The 12,641-nt window shown below is 50.7% G+C and overlaps 1 protein-coding gene across 8 annotated transcripts in view; it reads right to left on the reverse strand.

Moving 5' to 3' along the window:
• The window catches only part of nras (NRAS proto-oncogene, GTPase), an 85,823-nt gene that overhangs the window by 5,995 nt on the left and 67,187 nt on the right, over nucleotides 1-12,641 (reverse strand). The window contains exon 6 of one of the 8 annotated variants that reach the window (XR_011935783.1): nucleotides 792-842. The exons of the other annotated variants lie outside the window; for them this stretch is intronic. The gene's annotated coding sequence lies outside the window, so the exon portion shown is untranslated. The remainder of the gene's footprint in view (nucleotides 1-791; nucleotides 843-12,641) is intronic. 8 annotated transcript variants of the gene reach the window in all.

Raw genomic sequence — 12,641 nt, forward strand, 5'->3', positions numbered from 1 at the left:
TTTCCTTCCAAGTACATCTCCAATTTCCGTTTGAAATCATTGATCGTTTCCACATCCACTACTCCCAGTTCAAGGTCATTACCACTCATGGCACAAAAAAGGTTCTTCATGATCCCCTGCATCTCTTGCCCAAAATCTAATTGTGCCCCAAGTTCTTGTGTAATCAGCTAATGGCTGACAGGATGTTAGAGATGTGCCACAGGGACCAGTGCTGGGGTCTCAACTTTTTACAATTTATATTGTACAGGCAGCACGGTAGCCTTGTGGATAGCACAATTGCTTCACAGCTCCAGGGTCCCAGGTTCGATTCCAGCTTGGGTCACTGTCTGTGCGGAGTCTGCACATCCTCCCAGTGTGTGCGTGGGTTTCCTCCGGGTGCTCCGGTTTCCTCCCACAGTCCAAAGATGTGCAGGTTAGGTGGATTGGCCATGATAAATTGCCCTTAGTGTTGGATGGGGTTACTGGGTTATGGGGATAGGGTGGCGATGTTGACCTTGGGTAGGGTGCTCTTTCCAAGAGCCGGTGCAGACTCGATGGGCCGAATGGCCTCCTTCTGTACTGTAAATTCTATGATAATCTATGATATAGATGACTTGGATGAAGGAACTGAAGGTATGGTTGCAAAATTTGCCGATGACATGAAGATAGGTAGGAAACTAAAATGTGAAGAGGGCTCAAGGAGCCTAAAAGGGACATGGATTAAGTGAGTGGGCTAAACGCTGGTAAACAGAGTAGGATGTGGGAAAATGTGAAATTGTCCATTTTGGCAGGAAGAATTAAAAAAATCTTACCTAAATGGTGAGAGATTGCAGAGCTCGGAGTTTCAGAGGGATCTGGGGGTCCTAGCACATGAATCACAAAAACACTAGTGTCCAGATACAGCAAGTAATTAGGAAAGCTAAAATAATATTAGCATTTATTCTGAAGAGAATTGATTACAAATGTTATGCTTCAGTTGTACAGGGCATTAGTGAGATGACGTCTGGAATATTTTGTACAGTATCAGTCTCCTTACTTAAGGAAAGATGTAAATGCGTCAGCAGTTCGTAAAGATTTACTAGACTAATACCAGGAATAGGTTGGAGAGGTCTCACGCCGAGGTCCCAGGTTCGATACTGGTTCTGGATCACTGTCCGTGTGGAATTTGCAGTCTCCCAGTGTTTTGCGTGGGTTTCGCCCCCACAACCCAAAGATGTGCAGGGTAGGTGGATGGACCATACTAAGTTGCCCTTTAATTGGAAAAAATGAATTGGTACTCTAAATTTATTTAGAAATTTTTAAAAAAAGAGTAAGGTGCCTTGATCGAAACCTTTCTGATCCCGAGGGGTATTGACAGGGTGCATGTGAAGAGGGTGTTTCCTCTTGTCAAAGAATCTAGAACTAGGGGGTCACCTTTTAAAATTAAGAGGTCGCTAATTTAAGATGGAGATGAGGATAATTTCTCAGGGTCGGGAGTCTCTGGAATGCTCTTTCTCAAAAGACAGTGGAAGCAGAGTTTTGAATATTTTTAAGGCAGAGCTAGATAGATTCTTGATTAACAAGGGGCTGAAAAGTTATTGAGGTAGGCAGGAATGTGGGGTTAAAGTTATAGCCAGATCAACCATGATCTTATGGAATGGAGGAGGAGGCTCAAGGGACCTCCTCCTAATTTGTATGGGAAGAGATTTCCTGGTCTATGTTATCTATGCCTTTCATAACCTTGTACATCTTTATCAAACCTTCCATCAATCTCTTTGCTCAAAGGTAAACAACCCCAGCCTTTCCAACTTAACCTTGTAATGGAAACTCTCATCCTTGGAACTATGCTGGTAAATCCCTTCTGCACCCTCAAGGGGGTTAACATTTTTTCTAAAATGTGGTGACCAGAACTGAATGCAATACTTCAGTTGCGGCCTAACCAGAGCTTTATATAGATTCAGCATAACTTCCATGCTTTTGTACTCAGGCTGGGGAGGGATTTAACCACCAACCCGCCGTGTATTTTTTGGCAGCAGTGGAAGCCCACCAGCATTATCTACCAGTCTTGCCATTGTTAATGGGATTTCCCTCGTCGCCAGAACATCCCGCCGGCTTGAACAGCCGATAAATTTAGATATTGGGTTGGATTTATGAAGCGCAAGATCCCACATGTTAACTATTATCGCGATATATCCTGTTACCTTCAAAGATTGATGCCCAAGAACCCTTAGGCCTCTGTGTTCCTGGACATTTTTTTTGTAAGAATTGAGATATTAAATCGATATTGCCTTTTTCCATCCCTCTGCCACATTACATCACACTTGTGTTAAACTCCCATCTGCTACTTGTCTGCCCATTCTGCTAGCGTACGCATGTACTGTTGCAGACAATTTATATCATCCTTACTGTTTGCCACTTTTCCAAGCATGGCATGTAGTAAATTTTGGAATTTGACTTCATATTCCCAATGTCCAAGACGTTTATATATCGCAAAAAAAGCGGTCCTAGAACGGACTGTTGAGGAACACCACTCCAGCCCGAAAAACGTCTTCAAAAATTAATCAAGCACGATCTGCCCTTTACAAATCTGAGCTAGCTCCCCTTAATTAATTCAAACCTCTCCTTCACCTTGGTACCAGGGAGGTAACAAAATATTAGGAACTCAGGAGACGGTTATAGGGATGCCTGTCTGTTGCCCTAGCTATGGAATTTCTTATAACAAATTAATTTGTGCTTTGCTCTTCCCTCAATGACAGTCCATTGATACCAAGACCTGGGCTGCACTTCAAGAGGGTATTGTAACTCCCAACAACCGCTATACGTTGAGTACCTGCTTCAGAGTGACACAACCCCAAAAGTTCCTGTATTACCTGCCTCCTCCTACTCTGCCAGATGGCCAGTCACCTACATACTGGAACGTACAATTCAGGAAACTCTCATCCTCCCTGCAATAACCTTTGATTCCCTTGCCTAACACAAATCTATCTACCTTTGCCTTGCAAGTTGGCTCAGGGAAGAATCCCGGGGGGGGGGGGGTGGAGTGCAGTTGAGAGTGTGAGGGGTGCCCTGTGCGGGGAATGCCGCAGCACATCTTTGGAGCACCTGCCAAATCCAACCCTGGTGAGCCAGGGAGTTACAGGTCTTTGAGTAGGACATTTGGCCCCTCAAGCCTGATCTGCCATTTGTTAAGATCATAGGTGATCAGACTGCGGCCTCGACTTTCCTGTCCACCCTCAGTACCTTTTGACTCCCTTGGCAATCAAGAATATATGCAATGAAGCCTTAACATATTCAATGAGAGGGCAGCACAGTGGCACAATGGGCAGCACTGCAGCCTCACGGCGCCGAGGTCCCGGGTTCGATTGTGGGTCACTGTCTGTGTGGAGTTTGCACATTCTCCCAGTGTTTGCGTGAGTTTCACCCCCACAACCCAAAAGATGTGCAGGGTAGGTGGATTGGCCACACTAAATTGCCCCTTAATTGGAAAAATGAATTAGGTACTCTAAATTTATTTTTTAAAAATTATTCAATTATCTTTGGGAAAGAGAATTCCACCCGCCAGAGAAAGAAATTCTCATTTTAAATGGGAGACCCCAGTTTAAAAATGCCTGTCCCCTAGTTCTGGTTAGATCCTCTCTTAAGATGGTCATTGCCTAGCACTTGTGGTGCGAATGTAACTCCCAGATAGGCGTCCCAGGCCCAACCATCTTTTTAAAAAAAAAATTTTTATTAAAGGTTTTCATAAAATATCAATAACAAAATGAGAAGAAAGAACCCAACAGGGTTAAGTACAAAACACAATCTAAAAAAGCAACCCCCAAACCCCTCCCCCCCCGTACATAAATAATAAGTTAACATTAACACCCCGACTTAACACAACAGGTGTATACACCCCCTCAGACCCTCCAGTGTAAATAACATAGACAAAAATAAAGTTAACCCCCCGAACGGTTGCCACCGCCTAAAGAACCCTTGTACCGACCCTCTCAAGGTGAATTTCACCCTCTCCAATTTAATGAACCCTGCCATATTGCTGATCCAGGATTCCACGCTTGGGGGCCTCACATCTTTCCACTGAAGGAGAATCCTTCGCCGAGCTACCAGGGACGCAAAGGCCAGAATTCCGGCCTCTTTCGCCTCCTGCACTCCCGGCTCTTCTGCCGCCCCAAATATTGCGAGCCCCCAGCCCGGTCTGACCCTGGATCCTACCACCCTCGACACCATCCTCGCTACGCCCGTCCAAAATTCCTCCAGCGCTGGGCATGCCCAGAACATATGGGTGTGATTTGCTGGGCTCCCTGAGCACCTAACACACCTGTCCTCACCCCCAATGAACCGGCTCATCCCTGTCCCGGTCACGTGTGTCCTGTGCAGCACCTTAAACTGGATGAGGCTGAGCCTCACGCACGAAGAGGAAGAATTCACCCTCCCTAGGGCATCTGCCCACGTCCCCTCTTCGATCTCCTCCTCCCACTTACCTTTCAACTCCACCACCGAGGCCTCCGCCTCCTCCTGCATCACCTGGTAAGTTTCCGAGATCTTCCCCACTCTTTCTCTTCTCCCCCCCCCCCCCCCCCCCCCCCCCCCCCCCCCCCCCCCCGGAGAGTACCCTGTCCTGTACTGTGTGGCAGTAGACGCGGGAATTCCACCACCTGCCGTCTGGCAAACGCCCTTACCTGTAAGTACCTGAAGGTGTTCCCCGGGGGGAGCCCGTACTTCTCCTCCAGCTCACCCAAAGCTCGCGAACTTCCCGTCCACAAACAGGTCCCCCAACTTTCGTATCCCTGCCCTGTGCCACCCCGAAAACCCTCCACCTGTTCTTCCTGGGGCGAACTGGTGGTTCCCCCGTAATGGGGTCCACGCCGAGGCCCCAACTTCCCCCCTATGCCGCCTCCACTGCCCCCAAATTTTGAGGGCCGCCACCACCACCGGGCTCATGGTATACCTCCTTGGAGGGAGCGGCAGCGGCGCCGTTGCCAGTGCCCCCAGACTCGTACCCACACAGGACGCCGTCTCCAGCCTCTTCCATGCAGCCCCCTCCCCCTCCATCACCCACTTGTGCACCATAGTCGCATTGGCGGCCCAGTAGTACCCACAGAGGTTGGGCAGCGCCAGCCCCCCCCCCCTATCTCTACTCCGCTCCAGGAACACCCTTCTCACCCTCGGAGTCCCTCGCACCCACACAAACCCCATTATACTCCTGTTAACCCACCTGAAAAAAGCCTTCGGGATAAACACGGGGGAGGGCGGGGGGGGCACTGGAACAGGAACAAAAACCTTGGGAACACCGTCATTTTGATTGATTGCACCCTACCCGCCAAGGACAGCGGCAACGCGTCCCACCTCTTGAACTCCTCCTCCGTTTGCTCCACCAGCCTTGTAAAGTTAAGCCTATGCAGGGCCCCCCAGCTCCTGGCCACCTGGACCCCCAAATATCTGAAGCTCCTCTCCGCCCTTTTTAGTGGGAGCTCGCCAATCCCCCTCTCCTGGTCCCCTAGCGGAACTACGAACAGCTCGCTCTTCCCCATATTGAGCTTGTACCCCGAAAAGTCCCCGAATTCCCCAAGGATCCTCATTACCTCTGGCATTCCTCCCACTGGGTCCGCCACATACAGCAGCAGGTCATCCGCATAAAGCGACACCTTATGCTCCTCCCCACCCCGCACCAACCCCCTCCAGTTCCTCGACTCGGTGCCAAAGCCAGGGGTTCAATCGCCAGTGTGAAGAGCAGGGGGGACAGGGGACACCCCTGTCTCGTCCCTCGGTGCAACCAAAAGTACTCGGACCTCCTCCTATTTGTGGCCACACTCGCCATCGGGACCTCATACAACAGCCCAATCCACCTGACAAACCCCTCCCCAAACCCGAACCTCTTCAGCACCTCCCACAGGTACCCCCACTCTACCCTATCGAAGGCTTTCTCAGCGTCCATCGCCACCACTATCTCCGCCTCCCCCTCCCTCACCTGCATCATGATAACGTTCAAAAGCCTCCGCACATTCGCGTTCAACTGTCTCCCCTTCACTAATCCAGTCTGGTCTTCATGGATGATCTGCGGCACACAATCCTCAATCCTCGTGGCTAAGACCTTCGCCAGCACCTTGGCATTTAACAAGGAAATCGGTCTGTAAGACCCACATTCCAAGGGATCCTTGTCCCGCTTCAGGATCAAGGAGATCCGTGCTCGGGACATCGTCGGGGGTAAAGCCCCCCTCCCCCCACCCCGCCTCATTAAAGGTCCTAACGAACAGCGGGCCCAACAGGTCCATATATTTTTTATAGAACTTGACCGGGAAACCGTCCGGCCCCGGTGCCTTCCCCGCCTGCATGCTTCCTATCCCTTTGATCAGCTCCTCCAGCCCAATCGGGGCCCCCAGTCCCGCCACCAGTCCCTCTTCCACCTTTGGAAACCACAATTGGTCCAGGAAATGGCCCATCCCTCCCTCCTCCCGTGGGGGCTCGGATCGGTACAATTCCTCGTAGAAGTCCTTGAAGACCCCATTGATGCCAACCCCACTCCGCACCACACTTCCTCCCGTCCTTAACTCCCCCGATCTCCCTAGCTGCATCCCGCTTCCGAAGCTGATTCGCCAGCATCCGGCTTGCCAATTCCCCATACTCGTAGACCGCCCCCTGGGCCTTCCTCCACTGCACCTTCGCCTTCCTGGTGGTCACCAGGTCAAATGCGGCCGGGAGGCTGCGCCTCTTCCTCAACAATCCTTCCTCAGGCTCTTCCGCATACCTCCTGTCTACCCTCACCATCTCCCCCACCAGCCTCTCCCTCTCCTTATGGGCCCTAATGGAGATCAGCTCTCCCCTCACCACCGCCTTCAGTGCCTCCCATACCATCCCCACTCGGACCTCCCCGTTGTCGTTGGTCTCCAAGTACCTCTCTATACTTCCTCGGACCCGCTCGCTCACCTCCTCGTCCGCCAACAGCCCCACCTCCAAGCGCCACAGCGGGCACTGGTCCCTCTCCTCCCCCATCTCCAAGTACATCCAATGCGGGGCGTGGTCCGAAATGGCTATTGCCGAATACTCGGTATCCTCTACTCTCGCTATCAGCGCCCTACTCAAAATGAAAAAGTCGATTCGAGAATAAGCCTTATGGACATGTGAGAAGAATGAAAATTCCCTAGCCCCCGGCCTTGCAAATCTCCAAGGGTCCACCCCTCCCATTTGGTCCATAAATCCCTTCAACACTCTAGCCGCCGCCGGCTTCCTACCCGTCCTAGACCTGGAGCGATCCAGTGCCGGATCCAACACCGTGTTAAAGTCTCCCCCCACTTCCAAGTCTGGGATCCGACCCAACATACGCCACATAAAACCCGCATTGTCCCAGTTCGGAGCATACACATTGACCAGTACCACCCTCTCTCCCTGCAACTTACCATTATGTACCTACCGCCATTATCTGCCACAATGCTCGACGCCTCGAATGACACCTTCTTTCCCACCAAGATCGCCACCCCTCGATTTTTGGCATCTAGCCCCGAGTGAAACACCTGACCTACCTACCCTTTCCCCAGTTTTACCTGGTCTGCCACCTTCAGGTGTCTCTCCTGGAGCATAACCACATCAGCCTTGAGCCCCTTCAGGTGCGCGAACACGCGGGCCCGCTTAACCGGCCCATTCAGTCCCCTTACATTCCAGGTTATCAGCCGGATCAGGGGCTACCCGCCCCCCTCCCCCGTCGACTGGCCATGACCCCTCCCCGGCCAGCCACGCGCCCGCACCCCACACCAGGCCCATTCCCCACAGCGGCATACCCCCCCCCCCCCCACTCGCTCCAGCTCCTCCTTGACCTTCACAGCAGCAACTCTATTCCCCCCCCACCCACCCCACCCCACCCCGGCTCGGACCCATCCTAGCTGGTTTACTCCCCCCATTGCACTTCCACAAGTCAGCTGACTCCTGCCACTCCCGCCTCCCCTTCGACTCCTCCCATTCTGTGGCACACCCTCCTCTGCCGCTCCCCATCCACAGGCTCCCCCCCTCCCCCCTCCGTTCTAAGCGCGGGAAACAATCCTCGCTCCCCCCCCCCCCCCCCCCCCCCCCCCGAGTCTTCGGCGCGGGAAAAAAGCCCGCGCTCTCCACCTACCAGGCCCCGCCACCAACCAAAACAGTGCCCAACCTGCCCCATCCACCCTCCCCAACCCGAAAGAGAAAAACAGAGAAAAAGAAACCCAAAACAATGCAAAGGCCCTCCTCCCCCCGCACTCCGAACCAAAAATAGGCATAACATATCCACCGCAGTCCCCAATCGCCCATCCGGACCCTCAGTCTGTGTCCAGCTTCTCGGCCTGAACAAAGGCCCACGCCTCCTCCGGAGCCTCAAAATAATGGTGCCGGTCCTTGTCGGTAACCCACAGTCGCGCCGGCTGCAACATGCCAAACTTCACCCCCTTTCTGTGCCGCACCGCCTTCGCTCGATTGTACCCGGCCTTCCTCTTCGCCACCTCCGCACTCCAGTCCTGGTATATCCGAACCTCTGCGTTCTCCCACCTGCTGCTCCTCTCCTGCTTGGCCCACCTGAGCACACACTCCCGATCGACGAACCGATGGAACCGCACCAGCACAGCCCGCGGAGGCTCGTTAGCCTTGTGCCTCCTCGCCAACACTCTATAGGCCCCTTCCAGCTCCAGGGGCCCCTGGAAGGACCCCGCTCCCATCAGAGAGTTCAACATGGTGACCACATAGGCCCCCACGTCCGGCCCCTCCGGGAGGCCCAGAATCCGCAGATTCTTCCGCCTCAACGATTCTCCATCTCCTCGAACCGCTCCTGCCATTTCTTGTGGAGCGCCTCTTGCGCCTCCACCTTTACCACCAGGCCTAAGATCTCGTCCTCATTGTCAGAGATCTTTTGCCGAGCCTCTCGGATCGCCACCCCCTGGGCCGTCTGTGTCTCCAGCAGCTTATCAATAGAAGCCTTCATCGGCTCTAGCAGGTCCGTTTTAATCTCTGAGGCAGCGCTGGATACCCTCCTGTTGCTCCTCCGCCCACTGCCTCCACGCTGCCTGGTCTCCGCCCGCCGCCATTTTGTCCTTCTTCACTCCCTTCTTCTGGTCCACCACCACCTTTTTTGTCGCCCCGCTCCTAGTTAAAGCCATATACTGACGGGGGAGCTATTATTAACTCCTTCCCACACCGGGAAACATCACAAAAGTGCCCTTGGGGGCCCTGAAAAGAGCCCAAAAGTCAGTTTTTGCGGGAGCCGCCGAATGTGCGACTTAGCTCCGCATAGCTGCAACCGGAAGTCTCGAGAGGGAATCCTTTTGGCAGTGTTCATTTCACCAATCTGCCCCAAAAAGTCTGTGGAAACTCCTGAAAAGGTCTGAGAGTCCGTTCCAGACGGGAGCTGTCGAATGCGTGACCTACTCCTCCATGGCCGCCACCGGAAGCCTCGTCCCCGCTTCTTCAATGGCCTTGGTAGATCTTTTCACAGTTGTTCCCTCTGCTGCTAGAATTCACCTTGAAAAAGGCCCTCAAGTCAGCTTTCAGCCTCTAAGCTTGCCCTTCCGCCGCCTGCATGCTGGAAGAGGCTTTGTTTATCCTGCAGTTAAAGCCAAATCTTTTACTGTTTCTGCCGGGTCTGGTAACCAAGAGACATACCATTCCTGGGGGACACTGTCGGGGGAATGTTGCAGTCTTCTTCCCACACCGGGAAATATCTAACAAATGCCGTGGGGGCCCTGTAAAGAGCCCAAAAGTCCGTTCCAAGCAGGAGCTACCGAACATGCAACCTAGCTCTGCATAGCCGCACCTGGAAGTCGGCCCAACCATCTTCAGCTGCTTCCTCAATGACCTTCCTTCCATCATATGGTCAGAAGTGGGGATGTTTGTGAAGGACAGCACAATGTTCAGCACCATTCGTGACTCCTCAGATAATGAAGCAGTCCATGTCCAAATGTATCAGGACCTGGGCACTATCGAGGCTTGGGTAGACAAGTGGCAAGTTACATTCACACCACGTAAGTACTAGGCAATGACCATCTAACAAGAGAGGATCTAACCACCGTCCCATGACATTCAATGGCATTATCATCGCTGAATCCCCCACAATCAACATCCCTGGGGGTTACCATTGATCAGAAACAATAGCTACAGAGTAGTACAGAGTATACGTCAAGAAATAATGGGGTTTATAAGAAAAGTGCCCCAACAATCATTAATCTTCATATTGATAGAAAAAAATCAAACTGGGAAAGGTAGCCTGCAGGATAAGTTCATAGGTTGCTTGTGGGGCAGTTTAAAGAACAAACATTCCGGAACCTACCTGGTACAGCTATTTTTGACCTGGTAATGTGCAACAAGATAGGACTAATTAAAGAGCAAGGTGGCATAGCAGTTAGCACTGCTCCCTCATAGCGCCAGGGACCCAGGTTCAACTCTGACCTCGAGTTACTGTTCGGGGCAGAGTTTGGACATTCTTCCAGTGAATGTGTGGGTTTCCTCTGGGTGCACCAATTTCCTCCCACAGTCTAAAGATCTGCCGGTTAGGTGGATTGGTTATGCTAAATTGTCCCTAGGTGGGGATAGGGTGGAGGATTGGACCTAGGTAGGATTCTTGCAGATTCGATGGGCCAAATGGCCTCCTTCTGCACTGTAAGGGTTTTATGGCCTATGATGATATCACAATAAAAGGATCTTCTAGGCAAGACCAATTATAATATGATAGAATTTACTAGTTACTAGTGTCTGAAACTTAAATAAAGTCAATTACAAGGGTACAAAGTCAGAGTTGGCTAAAGTGGTCAATAGGTTAAAAGGAAAGCCAGTAAAAGAAGCAGTGGAAAACATTTAAGTAGATATTTTGTAACTGCCAAAGATATATTCCATTGTGAAAGTGATTCATTCCACCAGGCGAATGCACCAACTGCGGCTTACTAAAGAAGCTAAGGGTGATAACAAACTGAAAGAAAAGGCTCACAATGTTGCAATGCTTAATGGTAAGCCAGAGTGGGCAGGTTTTAGAAACCAGTAAAGCGTGACTAAAAAATAAAGTGGGAGAAATTGGAGTACGAGGGAAAAAAAGGAAAAAATATTTTTAAAAACAGTAAAAGCTTTTACAAGTACATAAAGAAGAGGAGCAACAATGTGTCAGTTCCTTCAGGGTTGAGACTGGGGAATTAATAATGGGAAACAAGGAAATGGAAAGGCTTTGATTCTCTAACTGTCCTGCTACTTGTTTAATAATGGATTCTAGCATTTTCTAACAGATTTCATTTTTGCTCCGGTTGAGTTGTAGAACTCAATACAAGTGTAGAACACAGTATAAGAGATTCAAAGCATCCCAAGAATAGACGAAAATGAAGAGACAAAACAGAGGGACAAACTTAAAACTTAAAACGAGAGAAAAAGTAATAGGAAAATTGAAACTCAAGGCTCATGAGTCCCCTGGGCTGAGACCTCCAGCGACAGGGATGTGCTGATCAGAGACACGCAAGGTGGCTCTCCTCCAAAGAACTAGAAAATAGGCACTTTCAATTGAAATTAGCCTGCAAAAATCAGACGAAAACATCCCCAAGCGAGCAAGCAACTTAGTGGACCCAAAAAGCGGGAGTTCTTCAGCCACACCAAGAGAAGGAGACCAGTAACCCCCCGCCCCCCCCCCCCCCCCCCGGAGGATGGATGGAAGAAGTTCCTCATGAAAGAGATGAAGGGGCTAAAAGACAAAATGAAAGTTGAAATAAAGGCAGCGGTAACTGAAGCGCTGGCCACCGTGCAGGTTCCATGCACCTCAGGGTGAAACCCCTGCCCAATCTCCCCCCACCCATGGCAAACGTACAGACCAACACCACCAGCTTTTAATACTTCCAGCTACACAGGGACACAAGGCAGGGATGCCCGCGGACCCCACTCCTATTCGCCCTGGCAATTGAGCCGCTGGCGATCACCCTCAGAATGATGAAACATTGGAAGGGGATCCAGAGAGCACAGAGTTTCACTTTATGCGGAAAACCTGCTCCTCTACATCTCGGACCAGCAAAGCAGCATGGAAGGGAACATGAAGCTACTGAAAGAATTGGGAGCCTTTTGGGCTACAACTCAACCGGAGCAAGAATGAAATCTGTTAGAAAATGCTAGAATCCATTATTAAACAAGTAGCAGGACATTCAGAGAATCAAAATGTCAAACAGAGTCAGCATGGTTTTGTGAAAGGAAAATGGTGTTTATTTTTTTTAAAAGAGTTCCTTGAGGATGTAACAAGCAAAGTGGATAAAAGAGAACCAGTAGATGTAATGCAAGAACAGAGGGTGCTGGAAAAAACTCAGCATCTGTAAAGAGGGAAAATAAAATTAACTTTGAGTCAGTTTGGCTCATCGTTAGAACGAAAGAGAGAGAATGCATTAGATATTAAACTGCAGCTGTAAGAGATTGCAATAAGACGTAGGAACTTTTAAAACAAAAGGCCTGGTGTGGGAGGGAGGGGAGTTTGCATTGAGGCAATAAGTGTATGGGATATTTTTTTAAAAAAGGAAGGTCACAGTCTAAAGTTAAAGGATAATGGCCAGGCCGGCAGGAAAGTGATGTTCAGATCACAATGCGATCAGCTACGATCTTACTGAATGACGGGGCAGGGGAAGAAATGGCCCACCCCTGCTCCTATTTCTTATGTTCTTATGGAAGAAAGGCAAGCAAAGTGCAGAAGTTATTTCTAAAGGGAGATAATTGAAAACAGG

This window comes from Scyliorhinus torazame, chromosome 17 (assembly GCF_047496885.1).
Source record: "Scyliorhinus torazame isolate Kashiwa2021f chromosome 17, sScyTor2.1, whole genome shotgun sequence".
Taxonomy (NCBI): domain Eukaryota; kingdom Metazoa; phylum Chordata; class Chondrichthyes; order Carcharhiniformes; family Scyliorhinidae; genus Scyliorhinus; species Scyliorhinus torazame.